The 22,345-nt window shown below is 40.1% G+C and overlaps 1 protein-coding gene across 2 annotated transcripts in view; it reads left to right on the forward strand.

Annotated features, from left to right (window-relative positions):
* Window positions 1-22,345, forward strand: part of INPP4B (inositol polyphosphate-4-phosphatase type II B) — a 297,538-nt gene that overhangs the window by 1,661 nt on the left and 273,532 nt on the right. For both annotated transcript variants that reach the window (XM_080937277.1, XM_080937279.1), the window contains exon 2: window positions 706-822. The gene's annotated coding sequence lies outside the window, so the exon portion shown is untranslated. The remainder of the gene's footprint in view (window positions 1-705; window positions 823-22,345) is intronic.

The following is a 22,345-nucleotide window of genomic DNA, read 5'->3' on the forward strand; positions in this document are numbered from 1 at the left end:
CTAAAATGTATTATCATAACTACAAAAGGCATTTATGTTGTTTACTTTTACAATATTATATAGACTATGCGCACTTGTCTTAGAGGTTTTATTCACTGCCTGCCTACAAACATGTCTGACATCATGCCAAAAATAAAGAAGTTGGCCTTCTGAAGGAAGGAGTGGATGAACAAGCAGGTGAAGCCACTGTTAAGCACCGAAAAGCAATCACACGCACATATAAGATAGCTTTCAGCTGGAGTAAAAATCAAAAAACAAAAACAAAAAAAAAAAAAAAAAAAAAACACAACTATTTTAAAGGATAGCAGAGTGTACCTCAATGGTTTGAGAAACAGCTTCATTCAATTTGTTGAGGCAGATTCTTAGATCATTTGCCTAAATTATCAATATGTAATGATCGTATTTTATATAGAGTTTTAAATGGATGGCAACCTAACCTAAAGAAAGGTTCTGAATATAATTTTAAAAACATGTAGAATCCCGAGCCACTTAAAGAAATGAAAGTTCACCTACGCAGTATGCCTCAGTAGAACGGGGCGCCCAGTCCGTGGCTCACAAGCAACACTTGGCTCTTCAGATCTCTTTTAAAAGAACTATTTCCTAGAAAAGCAGACAGAGACACTTTCTGTGTTCTCATTTGTCCTGCATGCTGCCGGCTACAGTTCTGCCTTAATGAATCCAAGTTTTCTGCCTATACTATTTCAGGGAACAAAAGACCCACTGTTCCTGACGGGTGTCACATTCCCACCCGACTACCCCATCTATGAAGAGACGAGAATAAAACTGACAGTCTATGATGTCAAGGACAAGTCTCATGATACCGTAAGTACTTGACCTTCTTTCTCTGGGAATAGAGAGAGGTCTTCATACTTGGTCAAGCTGTAGGACTCTGGATGCTACTGGCGTTTTTAAAGAGGGCTGCTTGTTCTGTCCTCATATTTGTCTTATGAGTACACCTTATCTACATGTTGTTTCAATAACATGTTTGATACCAAAATGGCAATTTGACCTCTTGGCTGGTATTTTTGCTGTAATTTGAAGCTGATTGGATACTATTTCAGGGTGGAAACAAATAGAACAGATTAAATAGTTTAGTTCTTTTAGATCCTGTAGTTACTAAAAACTGAATTTCTCTGCCCTCACAATTTGTTTTTCCTTGTCAAATGCATCCTTTCTCCTGGTTAGGCACTGTCCTGACACTGTCCTGTGGAAGCATTTCTTACAGCTCTGGACAGGTAGTGATGCTGGTGGGAGACATGAGAGAGGGCTGCCTGACCTTCCCCTCCGGGTATCTGTGCTGCTGTGAAGGTGTAGGTGCTTTCAAGACACTGCAATGGTGGGATTTTAATAGTCAACAGTGAAGCATGAGGCAAGGAAGAGCTTTGGTGGCAGTGAGGTCAGCAGGTTCCAATGAAGGTTCCCGTGGAAGCCAAGGGAGGCAAATGGGCTCGAAAAACCACACGGTCTGGAATTGTATCCGACTCTGCCTTTACTTAGACATTTTTGTTTTGACTATAATAATTCGATATAATGTAGATAGAAGGAAATTGTACACAGAGTCCACCGGTAAGGTTATTTGAGAGAGAAAAATTCATATTAAAGGGATTTATAGCCATCATTGTCCTGGGAATGGTCTCTTCTCTTAAACTGTGGAATGAGTTGCCAACTAAATGTACAGGACATGCACAAAGTAGAAACAGCCTTGGTGGCCGGCTGCAGTCCGTCAGGAAGAGAATTGTCCGTCCAGGCTTCTGGGTTTATTTCACTGGGCAGCTTTGTGACTATGAGAGTCTGTCCTCTGTGTGTTTCCCCTGAGGACTTTCTGTAAGAACTAAATGAGTGAGTGTGCACAGGAACATGAGCAATCACTAGTGAGTACTACCGTAGTTACCACTCTGCTGGTTGCCTCATAGCTACTCTTAGTAAGTAAAAGCCAATTAAAGTCTCTTGAACAAAAATCATTTTCTGTACTTAGTAACTTCCTTTTCTAAAAAACATCATGTTTTAAATTAAAATAAAATTCCACCTGAATTGTTGTCTCTCCACGTATGTGCTTTCAAGGCTGTCCACTCTACATTGTATACACACACGTATACACACACACACACACACACTCACACACACACACACACATACAAACATGCACACATATATTGAAGTAGGACTGGGTTATAGCCCCCAAAACCCATTTCTCTCGGCTTATACATGTCCAGCTGAGATACATTTCCAAAATGTTCCAAAATCCCCAAGAACAATGACACTAACTAACCTAAGAGTGGATATTCAGACACTTGAAGCTGTGATATGTATTTCCCATTGAAGCCTTAACATACTATGAACTACCCAGTGTGTCTTAATCCCCTACAATCCTTGTCATCTGAAATGGGGATGCATATTAATCCTCCACAGGTAAACAGTTTGGATGTTTGCCATTCATGCTTTTTATTAGCTTTCGTTCTGGGAACTAATTCTGTGGATTTTAGAAAGATGTACTTCCTTAGTCAGCAGTGTTAGCATGTTAACGTTCTGGGTGGGATGGAAGCCCTTGATATGAAATAAAATGCTTGGAGCTTGAATGTGCTTAGGAGGCACAGCTGGCTTTCACTCTCCAAATGCTGTTAATTAAAGTATAACCTGTCCCTTAAAATAGCTGGAAATTAATCTTTGTGATGGAAGCGTAAACAGAAATATGGTTCATGAATGTGCTAATGGACCCCGTACATGCATGTGATTTTACATGCCTTCATCCTTTCTCTTCAAGTTCTCTTCAGGGTAGGTCGAAGAAGTGTGTGGGTTGAAATACAGTTTATGCTTACTTTACAGACTAAGAGTTTTAGACCCCAATTCTTCTGAGCTAAAGGAATGAGACTGTGTGTGTGTGTGTGTGTGTGTGTGTGTGTGTGTATGTGTGTGTGTGTGTGTGTTTCAGAAAATTGGTGATTCTATATATATACTTTCAAGTATTTTAAATATCTGACTCCAGCAAGCCGTTAATCATGTTAGACCCAGAATAACCAGATCTTCTTAGTTAAATGCTAGTTGGCTGGGGTGATGACCCAGCTGTCTGAGTGTTCCTCTGGCATTTATCCCTGCTGGGATGTAACCGCTCAGATCAAGGTGATGACTCCCTACTCTGTGTTCATGTGTCGGAGCTCTAAGAGAGAAAAGGTGACACTTTCTCTGTGTACCCAATGTGCCTATCATGCTGTGGCCTAGCTCTTGTTATGATCTTCCAAATGACCGACCTAAGATTGATTATCTCAGTGCTCTTGGCAGGAATATGGTTGATTACTCTTCATAACAGATGAAACTAACTGTTGCTTCCAAATGACTGTTCCTCCTCCTTCTTATGCTTTATAATCCCCTATACAGTGGCACTGTGCTCTGAGACAGACCGAGAGGGAGCACTGGTCTAAGGCTTGAGGGGAAACACAGGAGAAGTCAAGATCATTACCAAGGTTTTGTAAGAGTTGGTTCTTCCCTCATTATGAAAAAAAAATATTTTCAGGATGTCCTGATCTGATATCCCACTGCATGATAGTAAGACCTGAAGCAGAAACTCATGGGCTAAGAGAAGAATGGCTAAGTTCTGGGAGAGCAGTTGATATCTTGGGGTTGTATTTTGGTCACATGCAGCATGTAAAATTTTGAGTCCTGTAATTTCAATCAGTGTATCTTTCAGAATATTATTTATAATGTTTGGCCTCAGAGACAAGGTAAGGAAGTGGAATCTTTGATACTTTGTTAAGAACTTCTGAGCAGGAGAAACTTGTTGCAAACAAAATATCAGTATCAAAATTTGTTTCTCTCCTCTTGACCACTACCTTGGGGAGCTGGAAGGTACTGGATGAAGTTCCTTCAGCTCTGCTGAGGAAGGCTATCTAAAAAGCCAGCCTATGATTAGGTCAGAGCATGGCTTCTGCCTGTGGTTGAAATGTGAATTTCTGCTCTATTTTGCAGAAGTACACACTGACCTCCTTGTTTTTGCTCTGTGGGTAAATAATCCTTTGCTGTATCTACCACTGAATTAGTTCATAACAGAATGTGGTGGTGCAGTGGACACCAGGCAGTCATAGGATGAGGCAATATAGATACAGCATCATAAAGATGTCCTGTTGCTGCTATAACTTCCCACTAGAGACACATCAACACTGGATGCCAATTGATTGCTTCCTGTGTTCTCTGCCCCAGGTGGATTAGTGTTAGCACAGATTAGCCGCTAGACAGAAAGATTCCGTTTTCTTTGTCCACAATTTCTGTATTGGCTCTATCAGAACATTCAGTTGACTACTTAAGAAACAAATTCTGTTATCATGGAAAGCCATGATGTAGTGGGAGACAGAAGGCAACTGAGATAATGAACCACTGAGACGGTACCAGTGCTCCGTGCACACTTCCTTTTAGTTTCACAACAGTCTGTTCAGTGTGTTATCTTTGTGCCCACTCTGAAGATGCAGCTGGCATCTGGAGAATCCCAGATGTTTAGTGACTCTTCAGTTCTTCAAGCTTTTCAGGGACACATGCATCTTTCATAAGCTTTCCTTCACTTTTATGGCCATGGTCTGTTTTTACGTCCATATGTGTAATAAGAATACTCTTAACATGGAGCCTAAAAGTACTTAAAAGATTATTATTTTAAAAAGAGTCTATGTTCATAGGAACAATCTACAAACCAAATTGTAAGCATTTAAGTCATATATGACTCTACATATCTTTGTCTAAATATATTGTATAATGAGGCAGCTCACAGCCATTCATAAAGGAAAACATAATGGTTAAGATTATTTGTGACATTTCTAAGTTTATGCCTCAAACTTTTGCTTTGTTCCTTTAACTTTGTTGGTTTTTTTTTTTTTTTTTTTTTTTTTTTTTTTTTTTTTTTTTTTTTTATGTGTGTGTGCTTTCTGTGGCCTTTTAGCCTGTCCCTTGTCTCAGCTCTGACATTTGGGAAGTCGCAGATTGCAGTGGGATCTAGTGGGACTCATGCAGAAGGCGTTCCCATGTTTCAGTTTGCTGCTTTTTCTTTTTCTCACAACTTTATTTAAAAAAGAGAGATACATGTACAGATTTTTATAAGCATTTGGCATAAAACTATATAAATATATTTTTGTCAGTACTTGATCTTTTAGAGGTTTAATAGTACACATTAAAATCTCACTAGTTACCATAAGCATAAAGTATATGTAGAACAGAACATAACATGGAAACAGTCAGAGTTTTCATGGTGTTTATAGATTAAACATAATGATTTTGAATACCAAAAATTATCACAAGGCTATATTCTTAGCTCTTGAATTATTAATGATTTAAGGTCTAGGAATACCACACTCTAAGAGGGTGCTATATACTTTTTTCCCCCTAATGAGGACTGAGGCTTTCAGTTTTTGGCCTTTGTTTTTTGGGGTTTTTTTTTGTTTATTTATGTGTTTGTTTGTTTGGGTTTTTTTGGGGTTTTTTTAAGCTTCATATGGCCTGTGAGTTGTTTCTGGGGTATTTAGAGCTTTCTGGGGCTAGTATCTAATTATCAGTGACTGCATATTATATCTGTTCTTTTGTGACTGGATTACCTCACTCAGGATGATATTCTCTAGATGCATCCATTTTCCTAGGAATTTCATAAAGTCATTGTTTCTAATAGCTGAGTAGTATTCCATTGTGTAAATATACCACGATTTTTGTATGCGTTCATCTACTGAAGGACATCTGGGTTCTTTCCAGCTTTGGCTATTATAAATAGGGATGCTATGAACATTGTGGTGCATGTGTCCTTATTGTATGTTGAAGCATCTCTGGGGCTTTTTCTGAAGTAGTTAGCCTACCTTCTATCTGATGAAAGGTGGCCTGCATTTAGAAATGGAATGTTATTTTATATTACTGTATATTTTTCACAGAATAACATGAGGGATATGAAGTGATGAGTTTATTAGCTATATATGCACATGTATCTTCTGCCCATGAGAGAATATAAATCATTCTATCTATTCCAGGAAACTCCCTTGTGCCTTTATGCAGTTGACTGAAATCCCATACAGACTCGGAAAACCACTGTCTCACATAGCAATTTCATTTAATCTTGAAACTTTCAGGATTGAAGTGGTACAGTATGTTTCATCTTGTGACTGATGACTGTTGCTTAACATAATGTTTAAATTTATTCATTTGCTGTGTGGATCAATTCCCCATCCTTCTTCATTGCTGAATCACATGCTTTTGTGACAGGCCACAATTTATTTATTCATCTTCTTATTGAGAGACATTTCTGCTGCACCTAGAGTTTGACAATGATGAATGAAATATCAAATATCTGTGTTTTTATCCTCTCGGATATATACCAGGGTGTATAATTGTTAGATCACAGGGCAGATTCATGTTTACCTTTCCTAAAGCAATCAAACTGTGTTCCATGCCTCACGTGCTCTTTGCTAGCTGATATTACTATTACTTTCATAATCAGGATATTGTGATGTGTGCTTGTGATCACTAATTAGATTTCCACACAAAGCACATTGTCTGGTAAAGAATGTCACCTTCACATTTGTAAGATTTCATAGCAAGGGCTGTCAATGGTGTGACCCTCCCCTCCCAACACACATACAGCAAACAGACACACAAACATACACACAAATACACACACACACACACACACACACACACACACACACACACACACAGGAGGGTCCACAATGAACAAGTGCACAGAGGAGCTTGCAAGTATATATGGACCTTTGAAGAGATGAAGACATACTATCGGGGACAGTCCACATGCAATGGGGTCTATGACCCGAAGGCAGGTCAGAGTTGAGCAGTCATAGAATAGCTGTCACCCTGACACTTCCTGAAATATGAGAACACTCTGAACTATGTAAGAGAAAGTTCTCTTGGGCTGTCAGGTATCACTTAGAACCCTGCCTTCTTTTGCTGGTAGAGTCAGTAAGTGATAATTTATTCATGGTTCAAAGTAGACCTCATATCACTTACCTGTTAACTAAATCATCTGATGTCTGACCAACCTCTGAGGTCTGTGAGTGAGGCTGGAGACCTGGATGAAAGCAGGAATTTCTATTACTCATCATTTCCTTCTACTCTGGACTGTTTTCCCTGCTCCTCTTAGCTAAGCTCTTCTTGTCGGTCTGGTCATCAGGGGTGTGTGTGTCTTTATGCAGCCCTTTGGCACAGCTGTCTCTGTGGGCTGATGCTTGGTAAACTTGATGTCTGATGACATTGAACCCTTAAACAGCCCAAATGTGGGCACTGGGGACAAATGTCTTGTATTAGATTCCTGCTAATGCTTGGCTTTGCAAAACTGAAGTGCAACTCATTGCCAAACAAATTTTTTCTTCTGCTTTGAAAGAGCAGCAGTTAGTAATTCAAACGCTTTCACTGATCTGGCTAGCAATAGTTTTTAATTACCTTAAGTTTATATACACAGCACAGTGAGAACAAAGAGAAAGTCTAAAGAAACACGGGCTTTTCCTGGAGTCATTGGAATGGAATGATGATTACAACCAGGTTAGGTTAAATTGAAGTGAAAATTACTTTGAAGTGAATAAAAAAGTACTATGTACATCAGCAGAAAGCGACGGCCCTGCTGATGAGTGTTAAGGGCCGTCTGACTGCACATCACAAAGATTCTGATCATGTCTTGTCAAGATCTTCGTTTTTTGAGTGTCATGCATTAAGTTGAACTGTCTTTTCAGGGTGTGCTCACTGTGAAAATCTCCAAATGCTGTGCTGGTAGTGGGTCATTGTACTGGGGCCCTAAAGAAGTCAGTGTGTCATTGTGCAATACAGATTGTGGAATAGTTTTGAACACTGTCAAAGACCGTCACTTCTGGAAGGTGCCATAGGAATTTATTTTACCTCATATGCGGCTTGTTATTGTTATGTAGCGTGTTGGTTTTTCTTAAATTGTCAGTTGATTTTTTTTTTCAAGAAAGCATTAACAAACATACTGTATCCAACTGTGGCCCCACTCCGTGCTACTTGGAATAGGCAGAGGCCGTTCTAGCTGTTGTGCTTGCTGTCAGTCTAGACTTCAGCTGAGATGCAGTGCAGTGTGCACTTCTGCTTCCCCAGGCCCCAGAAGAGCAAAGAAACTGGGCTCTTATCTCAGAAACTCTAGTCCGTATTTGTGGTTTATACATACATACCGATATAAGTATGAATCTACATTAATGTGTGTGTGTACATGCACACACATACGAGCATGTGTGTTGTTAGGGACAGCTTTAAAATTTAAATTCAAGGGTCAAGTTCATTTATAGCTAAAAAAAGGACCAAAATATACTTGAAAATGTTATTGAAAGAATAACATTGGTTTCTTTAAAGAATCTTTGTAACTAAGGGAGCTCTTTACAGGCAGAGCATGCCTTTTGGATGGAGACCTGAAGACAGAGTGTTTAGTGTGCTGTCTCTAGTCTCAGATCTGCTACAGTCTGCACGAATGGGGATTTTCAGCTTTTACTCTTCAGCAGTGGAGAGCTCAATACGTTCTCTGTAAGTGACTGGAAGAAAAATGTAGAACTCCTGGAAGAATGCTTCAGGAAAGCTGGATGCAATGGGAATCCCAATCCTGAGCACATGTGCTGTGTGTTTTACACCCAGAGTTCTTCATTGAGTGGCACTGTTCATGTCTTAGAGAAGACTCAATGGTACCAGACCCCCTAATGTTGACTGTGTCCGCAGAGTTCCCTTCATTCCGATACTTGTCTATGCTCTTGCTGTGTGATGTGTGGCTGGCACAGATCTGTAAGATCCTCCAGGGCTGGGTCACTTTAACATCTGTGAAGGGCAATGAACAAAACCACATTTTTTTTCTCTATATTTTTTAAATTGCTCTAGTATTCTTCCTTCTGATACTGTGACATTCATTTCCTGAGATGTTCTGTTTCAGGAAGGGGAGGGAAACGGCAAAGTGTGATGACTGTGCCATGTGCCCTCTTTCCACGGTAACCAAGTCATCTTCGTTCTGTGTTCTCATTTCTGCCCCATTATATTGGACAGTATGTCTTTTGGTCTATCTTCTGAAATGACCGGTGAGGAAAAATGAGAATGACAAAAATAGATTCCTTCCTACACTTGCTGAACTGTGCTGCAAGTCACCCTACCCCTCTTTCTGTTCCAGTCATCATCCCTTTGATGCTTAAGATATCATTTATACTGGACACATCAATGGTCTTTGTAGGATCCTTTGACCTTGACACAGCAGAGAGTAAAAGCAAGGAGAAAAGGATTGTCTATGGTTTGTGTAGGCTTCCTCTGTCTTTCTTTTTTAAATTATTTTTGAGACATATGTTAAAGGGAGAAATATTAGCTGAATAGCTCTTCCATGACTCAATCTCATGAAGTTTATGATAGCTAACTAGATTAGATTATTTCAAGCAACATCTAGGAACATCACCATGCCTCAAATATACATAATTCCTGCCCCCTCCCCTTCCCCACTCCTACAGATTAACTAATTAGACAGACTCACAGAAACATCAATGACCAATTAAAGAAAGGCAAAAATGGCATTATTACTTACACATTAGACAGTGCCGAGCCGGGGTAACTAATGAGCGGAAGACTGGAGGGATAAGATTATTCCTCAGCTCTGTACTTACTTCGCCCTTAATTCTGTTTGTGGCATATCAAAAACCAATGGTTAATTAATTGATATGTAACTTGATGGATTACAAATAATTTGTAAACTGAGTATCACATTTGGTTGCCATTCTAAGGATGAAGCTGGAAACCAAATGCCATTTGCTCTGGTCAGAGTTCAATTCTGACAGTGAGCCCACTGACAGTAGGAACTGTCTCAGCCCCAAAATTAAAGTATACCTAATTTTATTTTGCCTTTCATTCTGAAGGCGACTTTCAGTTTTTCACTGCTGAAGACAACCTGCCCTGTTTATATGACCAGGATATGACTCTTTGTTGAGGCTCCTGAGGATGGAAAAGGGTCTCAGTATTTGAAGACTCTTTAGATGATTATCCCAATGCCTTGGAAAGTGCTGGGTTCTCTAGAAGCCAGTAGATCTCAATTCTTATGCTTAATACCATGATTGACTTTGACTTTTCATTTCATCCCAGGTTGCTTATGTCAGGTTAAAATCAGACAAGCTTGAATCCACAGCTACATAGTAGAGTGCCACTTCCTCAAAGGGCCTTTCTTAAGGCTGCTTCTGCTGCATTAAGGTTTAGTTGTATCATCACAGTGTTATAAGTTCAGGGTGTGTGTGTGTGTGTGTGTGTGTGTGTGTGTGTGTGTGTGTGTGTATGGCTTGCTTCTATCAAATTGATTGCCATTATTATGAATTTTATGTACAGATGGAAAAATCCATGTGTGAAAATCTAAGCAGTCATATGGAAGTAGACACAGGAAATGAAGATAGGGTAACAAAATATGCCTTGTTTTCTAGAAGCATTTGCCTAACAGTTGCATAAGTGATTAGTTAGTTCCATCTCTCTCTCTCTCTCTCTCTCTCTCTCTCTCTCTCTCTCTCTCACACACACACACACACACACACACACACACACACATACACTTGTGTGTGTGTATGTGTGTGTATGTGTGTAGGTGTGTATATGTGTGTGTGTTTGTGTGTGTTACCATCAGAGACCCATGATTCTTTTACTTCCATCACTTCTCCAGTCCCCCTGACCTCTAGTCCTAATCTTCCCCCCCCCAATGACTATGAGACAGGTGCTGCTCTCCTAAGGCATTCTGTTTCATTATCTACCAAGAAGGACACAAAGAAAGGATTGCATCTGCCCTCTCTCTGCTAGGAAACATAACGCCAACCCCTCCTTGAGTATCTTTAGCCAGGACTGTGCCCCATGTGTCTGTTCTCCCCTCTTTGTACTAGGATGCACAAAAAAAAATTGACAAAGTATAATTATTTTGGATTAAGCAAGTAACAGTGGGTTTGGAATAAAAATAAGGGAGCTGCCCTTACAGAAGTAAGCTTGAAAAAAGAAAAGAGTTTTCAAAAAAGGAAAAGAAACGAAGAGAAAAACATAATAAGGAACTAGCCCACGGTAGATTAGAGCCTTGGAACATAGCAGCACGTTGGGAACAGTGCTCAGGCTCCCTTACGAATGAGGAAGCATGATAAAAAAATGGAGCAAGGTTGAAGATAGCAGAGGTGAAACTCATATTATCAGAGTTTTAAGATGGAAGAAAAGGGATGGACTGACGGACCTGCAGAAATATCAGGAAGATGAAAAGCACTGGGTGTAATGATTTGGTGTCACTGACCTCTTCAAAGTCCTTAGTTAAAGAGTGGCTGAAAATGAAAGGGAGGGGTGAGACTGGGTGGTTTAATCTAAACCAGAAGTGGAAGGATGTGTTATGAGCACACAGAAAGATGTTACCTTAGCCTATACTGATAACATCTGCTCATGTGTTTTCAGCCATGGGGCAACCTGGGCTGAGTTCCCATAAATCTTGGAGTAGTGTAAAGTAATATTTCAGAGGAGAGAGCTGGAATCTCTTAGGAACTGTATATATATATATATATTCTCTACATTTACATTTTAGATGTTATTCTTTTCCCCCAATCTCCCATCCCTCTCCCATTGCCTCCATACAGGTTCTTCCTCTCCCAACTTCCCTCTCCCACCTCAGTGCCTTGGTGTTCTTCTACACTGGGAAAACAAGTCTTTACTAGACTAAAGGCCTCTCCTCACACTGATGCCAGCAAATGCTATCTTCTGCTACCTATGCACCTGGGGCTATGGGTCTCTCTGTGCGAACTCATTGGTTGGCTTAGGAACTGCTTTAAACCAGTTACCCAGGTTTTACTTGGTAAACTTTAATTTGCAAATTTTGTGTGTAACATTATTCATGCTTCAGTTCCTTCTTTGGATCACTTTTCCAAATGGAACCTAGCTCACTCGAGAGAAAGGCTATTAGGATCTGGGGGAAGTAGACCTGTTCAGCAATCATTCTTTGGGGGTGGGGGTGAGCTCAATCTTTGTCAGCTGTTCAGTCCCTCAGAAAACACCAAATACGAGCCAGCAGCTGTAGTCCAGTCCTCTCTGCAGGCAGACGCCATGCATGGGCCAGCAGGTGTGGTTCAATCCTAAAGAAAGCAAAAGGCTTGACAAGAAACTGAGGCCACTGTAGTGGCAAGGAGTCAAGTCCAAGGAAGCCCATGAGCAGTTCTGGGGAGTTTCTCTCAGTGGCAGTGCTATCACAAGTGGAGCTCACAATACTATGGACGGTGAACCAATGCGTGGGTGTCTTTAGCAAATGGGTGGAGCAAAGGAAAGCAGTGCTTAATGCTCATCTCCACTGTCTGGGAGGTTATGTCTGCTTCCCTTCATCACAGATCCTTTTACATGTCTGCTATAAGAAGACCCTTTTTTTACCTGTATCTGCTTCAGCAAAACATCATTTGACCGGACGGACTTTCCAAACAAACTAGACGTTTCCACTTCAAGTGTTGTTGTGGCTTTATAAGGTGTGAAGACCCGTGCTGTCTAGTTATCTCTTACTAGTTACACTGACTAACACATGTTTTTTTTCCTGGCTAGTTTGATAAGACCAAGTCTACAAAGTAAACATAAAAACAGAGAAGTAGAAGGAAGACTGCGACAGCAGCTTCACTTGGTAGTGGCATATGTGCCATTTGCTTGAATCAGCTCAGCAACACTGCAGTCTGGAAACCTCCCCCTTTTATTACAGATCAACTTCACTTTTTTCTGTCTTCAAAAATAGTTACTTTTGCTGATGAAAAATCCAGCTCATTTACAAAGTGAATGTTAACATGACAGTCCATGCATCCTTTAAAAAGCAGTCTGACATTATTGTTAGACTTGTGCACTGGTTTAATATCCTGGCTCCAGCGTTAGATTCTGTGACCAGCAGCCAAGTCACGTAGTGTGTCTCGATTTCCATTTACAAGTCAGTAAATTTAGGGGTAGCTAAAATTAGTCTGTAAAGACAAAGTAAGATCAACATTACAAAACACTCGCTGACCAATGAGAACTAGTTGCTGTTACTGCAGGCCTTTATCTTCTAGAATTAAAACAATTATTATCTGTTTTTATTAAATGTGGCAGGGCAGGTGCTCAGGGGCACATGTAGAGGTCAGAGGACAGCTCTGAGGTCTGGTTTTCTCCTTCCATCATATGAGTTCCTGGATAAACAAAGAGCATCAACCTTGGCAGCAAGTGTCTCTACCGTCTGCACCATCTCATTAGCTCTTCAATCTTTAATCTTTATTTGTACTTAATTCCGTAATTAACATTGCAAAAGCTTTTGTGTCACTTTTGCTTGTTTTATTCTTCTTCTTCATTATTATTATTATTATTATTATTATTATTAAAGTCTCACTATCTTTCTCAACCTAGTTTCAAACCCATGAGTTTAAGTGAACTCCCTCTGACTTCAGCCTCACAAGTATATATTAGCTGAACTACAGTCATGTGCCAACATGCTTAGCTACTCGTATTTTTAGTATGCAATCATCCCCATACTGACCACCATAACAGTGGACTTTTTATATACTATGCACTATCACGTGAACTAACAAACAGAGGCATGATGGGATAACAAGCCATGTATTACTTAACCGCTAGAATATCTTAATAGAAGAGAGAACCTTAAGGATCACCCTCACTGTCTACATGAGGTTACTGAGGCACAGGCAGGGGCAGCATTCATCCAAGTGTCATGAAGCCTTAACTAGAAGTTAAGGGTTGAACACCTGCTCAGCTCCAGAGTTCATGCTCTTAGCTCTTATACACTAACATGACAGTAAGTAACATTGCTAAATCAAATTCATTCTACGTATATGTGTCATATTTTCCATGGACGTGTTTTTACCTCTGTTCTTTAAACCTTAACGGGAACATCTCTAATCATTTCACAATAATATTTCTCTAAGTGTGCTAGATTTACCATCGTTGAGTTTCAGAGTCTTTAAAGGTCAAAAGTTGCTAACTCCGCTTCCCTTCTCTCCTTCGGCTCTATGAAAGGGCACTGCACTGTTAGCTATGGATGCAAAAATAGAAGTTGTGACCCACCTGCGGCTCTGTGCTTCAGTCAGACACTTTCCCACAGGCTGCAGCACACAGAGCCGGCCTTTCAAAATGGTGGCTGTTGGAGTCAGCGGCTACTGGGACAGAGCCCGGTTCTGGCAGCCAAAAGAGACAACTCGGTTGAAAACTGTCTCAATTTCATGTCCAGATGCCCCTACATGTGTGAATGCCTGCATCAATTTACTTGGAAGCTAAGTTTTTGGTTCAAATGTAAAATCCTATGTAAGCAATTGTGAGATTCTATGCAGTGCCATCAAAAGGGAGGGAGCAATAAACAAGCCAGAGTTGTTGCTTCCAGCCTGAGCCTGCGCTCATTGCTTCTTCCTGGAGAGGGAGAACTGAGCACATTTCTCATCTTTATTCTTTGTTCTTGAAAACTGTCTCCTTCTGAGGCACACATTCCTAGCAGAAGTCCAAAGCCACGTCGGACATGCTGGTAAAGACAGAGAGAGGCCTGCCTGGTAATCACCTGTTGTCCATGTCCCCCATTTGTCTTAAAATGTCCAATGCAGAACCAGTGTCAGGTCCTCTCTTCTGTCTGACTTAGTCCTGTCTTTGTTCTGTTTGGTGCATAAGAATATAGGTCTCATGGTTGGAGGCTCATCGTGTCTGAACTACTTTTTACTGTTATTGCACTTTGCTTTAGAGGACGCCTTTAGAATTCTACACATGCTGCATGGGAACACACACACACAGTGCCCCGAGCCTCTCAGTATGGGAGGTGGGGTTGGGGACCCAAGGCAAACTTCCATACAAGATCCTGAGCTGGGAACTATTATAAAGATAGACACTGAGGATTAACAAATGGGTTTGAATATTGATCAGGTATCAGTAAAATCTTAACCCTTTAACTTCCTAATTGCTTCAGCTCCTTTGTTAAAGCTCCTGCTATGTCATTGTCACTATAGTGTCACAGATCTCTGTCCAAAGTTTCTTAGACATGTGACATAACAGACCAGAAGGAATCTATCTGATCCTGAACTAAAGTTTGGTTTCTGTCCTCTTGGGAATACTGTGAGGGAACGCTTCCTTCGGAACGTGATAGGAAAGCCCCATGACTTATCCGAGAAGAATTAAGAGTATGAAAGACAAAGATAACACAAAATCAAAGCAAACCAGAGGGAAACTGGTGTGGAGACAAGCGTGGTGACTGCAGGTTCCAGGTTTCCTTTCTTCTCTCCCTTCTGTGTTTACTCCTTTAACTTTTCCTTCTCCGGTTCTCCCTCTCCCCTTTCCCCTTCCTCATCCTTTGTCATCCCTCCCTCTTTTCCTTCTATGTTTCCTCCCAGCCCTGGACTCTCTCTTACCATTACTTTTGGAAAAATGTCCAAGAGCTGTACCCCAGCACACATGCCTCTCTCAGCATGCGGCTCCTGCTGCTGTCTCGCTGTCCCTTTGGGGTGACATCCCTTGTTCCTCTCCCCTTGTTTTCACTATTTCCATATTGTTTGTACGAAAATACATCTCAGCAACTCGTACTGCGTAGCTGCGGAAGTCTGTTCCCTGTGCACAGTCCTAGCTGCATGGCACCCTTTGGAGCACTTTCTTTGTATATTTTATTGCTTGGTGGCTTCAGTGTGCTTGCTATTATAGGTCTTTAAAAGAACAAACAGTTCGCTCAGCTATTTCTCTTGGTAAATGGTGACATTCTTTGTAGATTTCAGATGTCACACACATCAAAGAGGAAAAGACAGTCTTGTTAATATTTCATGACTATATGAGTACAAGTACCAGGAGCAAAATGGGCCACACTATATGATAGAAATGAAAAATTATTACTTGGTTTTGAACACACTGTATTCATATTATAAAATTATATGTATTTCATGATTCTTTATATTTTACCCAGTAAACAAAGTAGTGTATGTTTCCTGTGTGTTATGATGCTTGAAGCATCCACCTATTGTAGAATATGAAAATGATAGATTTTAACTCAAACTTTGAAAATCACGAGAAAAGAGTCATTACTTAATATCAATCACTTTATGATAACTTTATTTAATGCTTTGAGTTAGGAGACAGGATTAAGAAAATATAATTTGTTTTCATTATAGTAATGAAGACACTGACTTGTTTTAGAAAGTTGTCTGATTCTTAGACAATTTCTGTCATTTAATCACAGAGTTCAGTAGCTATGGAGGGCAGGCATGTAGAAGACATGTCATCGATGGTGAGCTTTCATATGTGTGACAGTTTAATACAGAGATGAGTATAACTCATAGAGAACTTTTATTTTTACACTTACAAAGCCTGGCTGACAATATTTTCAACCCCCCTTTTCAGTAGTTTAATGTCATTAGACAAAAAATAAATTCACAAGTGAAATCATAATCCTTCTAGCTCAGAGAACAGACTAGCCCGAGATTCACAAGCTATATACACTACCCTAACAGTGTTAGGTATTTCAAGGTACCTTAGTTGTAGAGACAAAACGATAGAGCACTACTTAAGCTTTGAACCCAGAACTCCTAATGTGACTCATTATGACTGGTTACTTATGTGTTAATGTGGGGGATGAAGGAGGATATTAATGCAATGCCCCACATCAAGCAAACACATCTTTTAGCCTCGGCTCCAGAATTCTGATTCTGTGACCTTAGGCAAATTCAACATCACTAAGGCTCCAGTGTTCTCGTCATTGAGATGGATGTGGTAATAAAGCTGGTCCTCAAATGATGTGTAATCACATCGACCCTGGGGAGAGATCCTGACACCTAAGGATTCCACACATGTAACTCTCTTTATTGCTCTTTTCTAACATCTGATGATATCTAGTAGGTAAAAGATGGGTTAGAAAGTTAAGGGCACTTACAAAGCAGTGTGCTTCCAAAGAAAGGTCATTCTTCCATCCTCTATTTCTTTCCAGAGGTCAAATAACTTTAACCACAAATTTGTGCATGCACACACACACACACACACACACACACACACACACTCACACACGTGTGCACACCTCTTTTGTATGTCTAAATACAGAATCCAAAGTGAATAATAATAGACAAAAATAGAAACATCCCAAATATTGATGATCATTCCCTAAACCAAAGGAAACGAATGGTATGTGTGAAAGTGAAGACTAGAGACTTTGATAAAAGACTCATGCAGAGACTTTTCCTACAGGAATTCTAGAGGTGACCTTGAAGGAGTTAATCAGTATTATCCCCAAAAATACAAGCATTCAAATCTTTCTGATAGTTGTTATAATTGTAACAAAGTATGTTTAAATTTATTTCTCACTCCCTCCGTTCACAAGTCTCTGCTCCTTTGAGGTTACATTGGGGATTCTAGGTAGTAGTTTATCAATGTTATCCAGAGAACATAGCTTTGAATGACAGCCTTCCATGGTCCAGGAAAGATGCAAATATTAACGGCACCAACCACTGAGAGGTGGGTCTGTTACTTGTTTGTTTCTGTCATAAACATGGTGACCAAAGGCAGCTTGAGGAGGAAGGAGTTTATCTCAGTTGACAGCTTATAGACCATCAGAAATGAAGTCAGGGTAAGAAGTCAAGGCAGGGACTAAAGCAAAGACAAGGAGAAATGTTCTTTACTGGCTTGCTTCTCAATGCCTCGTTCATCCTGGTTTCATTCAGACCCAAGGATCCCTCTCTAGTGGTGGTACCACCCACTGTGAGATTCGAACACCCACATCAACCACTAATCAAAAACTGTCTCATTGGCTTGCTCACAGGCCAATATGATGTAGTCATTTTATCAGTTGAGGTTCTCTCTTCCTTGATGGCCAGAAAGTATATTAAATTGATACAATGTAACCATGTAACAATGTAACCAGCATAAGAGGTAAATAAGGAGATGCTTCCCAACTCCATCCTTCAACTTAAGTACTTATTGTTTGTTTCCTTTTAAGGATTTTATTTTATTTTCCAGTTTTGTATATGTGCTTGTTTCTGGGTATGGATATATAAACATTGAATTCAGTGACTAGGAGAGCTTTGGCTGCCCTGGAGTTGGAGTTACTGGTGGTTGTAAGTGGCCTGATATGGGGACTGAACTTAGGTCCTCTACAAAAGCAGTATACATTCTTAACTATTGAGCCAATTCTCTAGCTCTGTACTGGTTGTTTCTAAGTATGATCCTATAGTATCTTTTATAAATGAACATTGTTAACTCTTTCATAACATTCATGAAATTGTGCTGATCCAAGTATTAGACCTTGTTATTCATAAAAATGTCCAATGCAATGGGTCAGTTAATATTTAAATTTTGGCAAATGAGGGTGGTATATTCACATAATCCAGTACCCAGGAAGCTAAGCAGGAGGAGCATGAGCCTGGGGACAATAAGTACAAGAGTTTATCTTTTTAAAGTGTTTCTGTTAATCTTGTATTTCTTTGATGCCTTACATGTGAATCAGTGGCCAGGGCCTGGAGTGATGACTCCCTGTGGAAGGGCACTGGTTCCTCAGCACAAAGACCCAAGGTCAATACTTGGCACCCACATGACAGCTCAAAATCATTGGTAACTTCAGTTCCAGAGAATATATGATACCCACAGCTGGCTGCTGTGGTCACTGCACACATGTATTCTCAGACATACATGCAGTCAAAATACCCATACCCATAAAATCAATATATGTTACGTTATATATTAAAAATAGATGAGTAAGTGCTGATCTTCAGGCACCAGAGGGAATTATTTTCCTTCATATCCATTTTTGTGTCCTTTCACACACACAAATTATCCTCAGAAGTCCAACCTCATTTTATGAACTCATGCAGTTGTGCTGCCTGGGTGCACAAGGATGCTCACAGAACTCCCAGGAGGATTGTCTGTGTTTCTTTCTGTTATGTAGAGGTGCAGCTCTTGGCCCCTTGGCAAATTTCTGTAAGATGCATAGGTCATTGTTTCTTCTTTATTAAATCAAAAGAATAATCAGGCCTTTTTCATTTACCATGACAAGTAAGAAGGGGCGGGCAGGGCAGAGAGAGACAGAGAGACAGAGACAGAGAGAGACAGAGGAGGGAAGGAGGAAGGTTGGGAGTGGGAGGGAGAGGGAGAGAGAGCACTCACAATTTTCTATCTACAGTTGAAAGCTCACTCCTTTTGAATAGAGTCATAAAAATGGAGAACAAGAAGTTGACTATTTTCTGACCCATATATATATCAATTCCAAAGAATTCAACCATATCACAAATGTCAAGAATCATTGAGAAATATGTGTCTATAGTCAAGGATTCGAGATCAAGGAAATCTCTTAGACTTTCAGTGGAAAGTTGCTTCATCAGAGCTCTGGTGAAACAGCTCTTTGGGGTGAATTCTTTCAGGCCTTCCCACGATTCACGTTCATCTTCCTAACCCCACATAGCTCTAGTCTCTCCCCCTCCTCCTTTCATCTGTTGTACTGTGAATTAAACGTCATGTTCTCGATGTTTCTCCTCTGTGTTTTCTGAATCATTAAAGATTTGTAGAATTTTTTGTTGGTTAAGTGCTTCCATTAAGTACTCATTGAGTGTCAAATTCATTCTGTAAAAATAAGCATTGCAGAGCTGCACAGAAGGTAGTCCTCATTGTTCCAGAGTCTCCACCTGTGTCTGGGGAAGAACGGTTTTCACTGCCACTTCCTTCATTAATGGTTAGTAACGTGGCCTCTTCTTGTTAGGATGAGAGACGGCGTGACCAGAGCATAATGCTAAGCTCTTCAGCACCTTGCTCTATATCCAGGATCGTGCTAGGTTTCAGTGTAAAGACAGAGGTTTTATTTTTTACCTCAAACAATTGCTGAAGAAATATTATTTTGTTAATTCTTACTTTTAACAAACAAGGCAGGGTGATTTCCCTTCCACTACATAATCCATTCTCTCCCCATTTCGGTGCCCCATTCTGGACTCTCTGATTTCTGCCTCCAAGACCTTTGCTGTCCATAGTACATTGTCTCTAGGCCGTGTGAGCCCTGACCAGAGATGAGAGAGAGGATGCGAGCAGAGCTGACTTGTTGGTCACACTACCATCACTTAGCTTCACTCTCTAGGAATCTAGCAGCTTCCCTCTTCTGCCACAGTTCCTGTTGGGGCTGGTCTCCTTATTTCTGCTTTACTCTCTCAAGACACCTTTGTTAACTCTGTTCTTTCCCTTATACCTTCTCCCCAGTGATAGGGTAATTGACCACTAGTCTGTAGTTCATTGCTTTGTAAATTCTTGCTCTATCCTTAGACCCTCCTCTCCTTCCTCTAATCTTTTACAGTTTAACCATTTGAGTGATAGAACAGTGAAACTTGCTTATACCTTGTAAATATGGTATAAGCCTGTTATGTGCCATCTTGTTTTTCTATACCCATAGGCTTCTTCTGTGCTTGTAACTATCCTGTTTCTCTAGCATTTTGGCTTTTGATATATCCTCTGTGAGATGTATTCTTCCAGGACGCTCTTAGATTTGTCTGAACACACTACATTCTCTTATTTCATTGTATCATGCAGGATATTAAACTGCATGGAGATTACAGAGTGGCATTTTTTTAAATACATGTACTAACAGTCAAATATATCATTAAGTTTTGCTTTTTTTCTTATTTTCAATTATGTGACTTACTATAGATGTCCATGTTCTGTAACTTAATCACCAGGCTTTTAAATCAGGGATTAATTCCATCTGGTAATATTTAGGTTTAATATTTTATGGCAGTTTTGCAGCTGTTATTTTTATGGTGGTTGGTAAACACTTTGAAAAATTACTACCAGGTTAAGGTCATTGTAGGTTCAGTTTATATGACCAAGATGATCATAAGGTCAAATGGAAGTTATCCAACATGAGGAAAAATGATTGCTTATTTTGGCCCACATTAAGACACTAAAAATTGTAATATTTTTTAAACTCATGATATGTGATCAAGAATGGTATTTTGTGATTTTATACCTTGCTGAATTTTGACTGCTTTTGCTGGAAGCATGCATTGTAATCAGTGGCTGTATGAAATGAGTAATGTTGTGGATACACAATGCATTCAATTGCTGCAGTTCATGCTTGAAATAAAGGTTCTTGCTGTGTCAAGTGTGACCCTCTCTAGATTAGTCAGTGTACGCTGTTCACGTCCAGATGTGAAAGTAGGAACCTGAAAACGGCAGGTGCCACAGCAAGAAAGATGCAGTCGTAGTGTTCTTTATGTTTCTTGTGGCTTGTGCTGATGAACCATTTTCACTGAAGTAAATCATCTCTGTGGAGAAGCATATATAATGCTCTTCCTTCCCTGCTAATGCCCACTCCTCCTCCCCAGGGTCTCTGTTGATTTTTGTATCCATGTCTATCTAGGATAGTAAGAAGGCCAGGCTCAGTGGGAACCAACATGAAATGGTTTTCAGTTTTCACTAGTTCTTGCTCCCCTGTTGTGTTATCTCAAAAATTCTTCACAGCTGGGTAACAGATCCCTTAGCAACTTCCTGGGCAGATTAGACAATTTTCAAGTCATTTTTCACAATTCTCATTCTGTCCAGTTGAAAGCTGCAGTATCATTTCTTATATAGAAATTTCAACACTCCAGGCCAGTCTTAGAATCTTTGATTTCCGAGGAAGCTTTGGCTTAGCTTTCTTATCTACTTCTTCCTCTTCCGGGAGGAATGTTGGAAGGCATTTGGACTTTCTTCCTCTTCTTCTTATATGGAAGGTGGAAAGTAAACAAAGTGGATGAGCTAGATCAGTCATCTTTTACATTGCTGGGAGAGTTGGTTTCTTGGGATTATTGTTGCTTTCTAGGGATTGCTTGTTAACAGCATAGATGTCAGTCCTGGCGACATATAAGGGCTTGACAAAAAGCTCAGGGGGCTGGAGCTTCCTTTCTATAATACTTTGAACCAGATCCTGAGACTACACTTGTAGGTTTTTGCTGTAAAAATGTCTTACCTGCCCAGAATGTGCTGCTATGAGGTTAAGGTGAGACAGGACCGCAGGCAGCTCTTGTCTTAAATCCCCGTCTTCCCATCTGATGCATCATGGGAGAGCCAGTTGAGGTCTGAGATTATTACCCTTCTCTGCTGCCTGTCCTCTTTTCAGTTTGCTTTTTCTCATCCTAACTGAATACAAGGTAGATCAGGAAAACTGCATGAATGGAAACAAACCAGATGCTTCTCCATTTAATGTTCTTTTAGAACTACCTTATTTAGCATGTCGGATAAGGGGTTTGGTTTACCTCAGTAGTTAAGAGTAAAAATATAAGACTTTGATGATTTCTTCTGTGTCTTCTTTTTTATGTCTTTTAAAGTTAAATAAAGAGGCTTAGAAGGCTACTGTGACTTTAAGTCCACTTCAGATACCCAAGAAGGCTTGCCAAATAACTGGCCTATTTGTTTGTGGTTCTGTTTA

This window comes from Micromys minutus (assembly GCF_963924665.1).
Source record: "Micromys minutus genome assembly, chromosome: 24".
Classification (NCBI taxonomy): domain Eukaryota; kingdom Metazoa; phylum Chordata; class Mammalia; order Rodentia; family Muridae; genus Micromys; species Micromys minutus.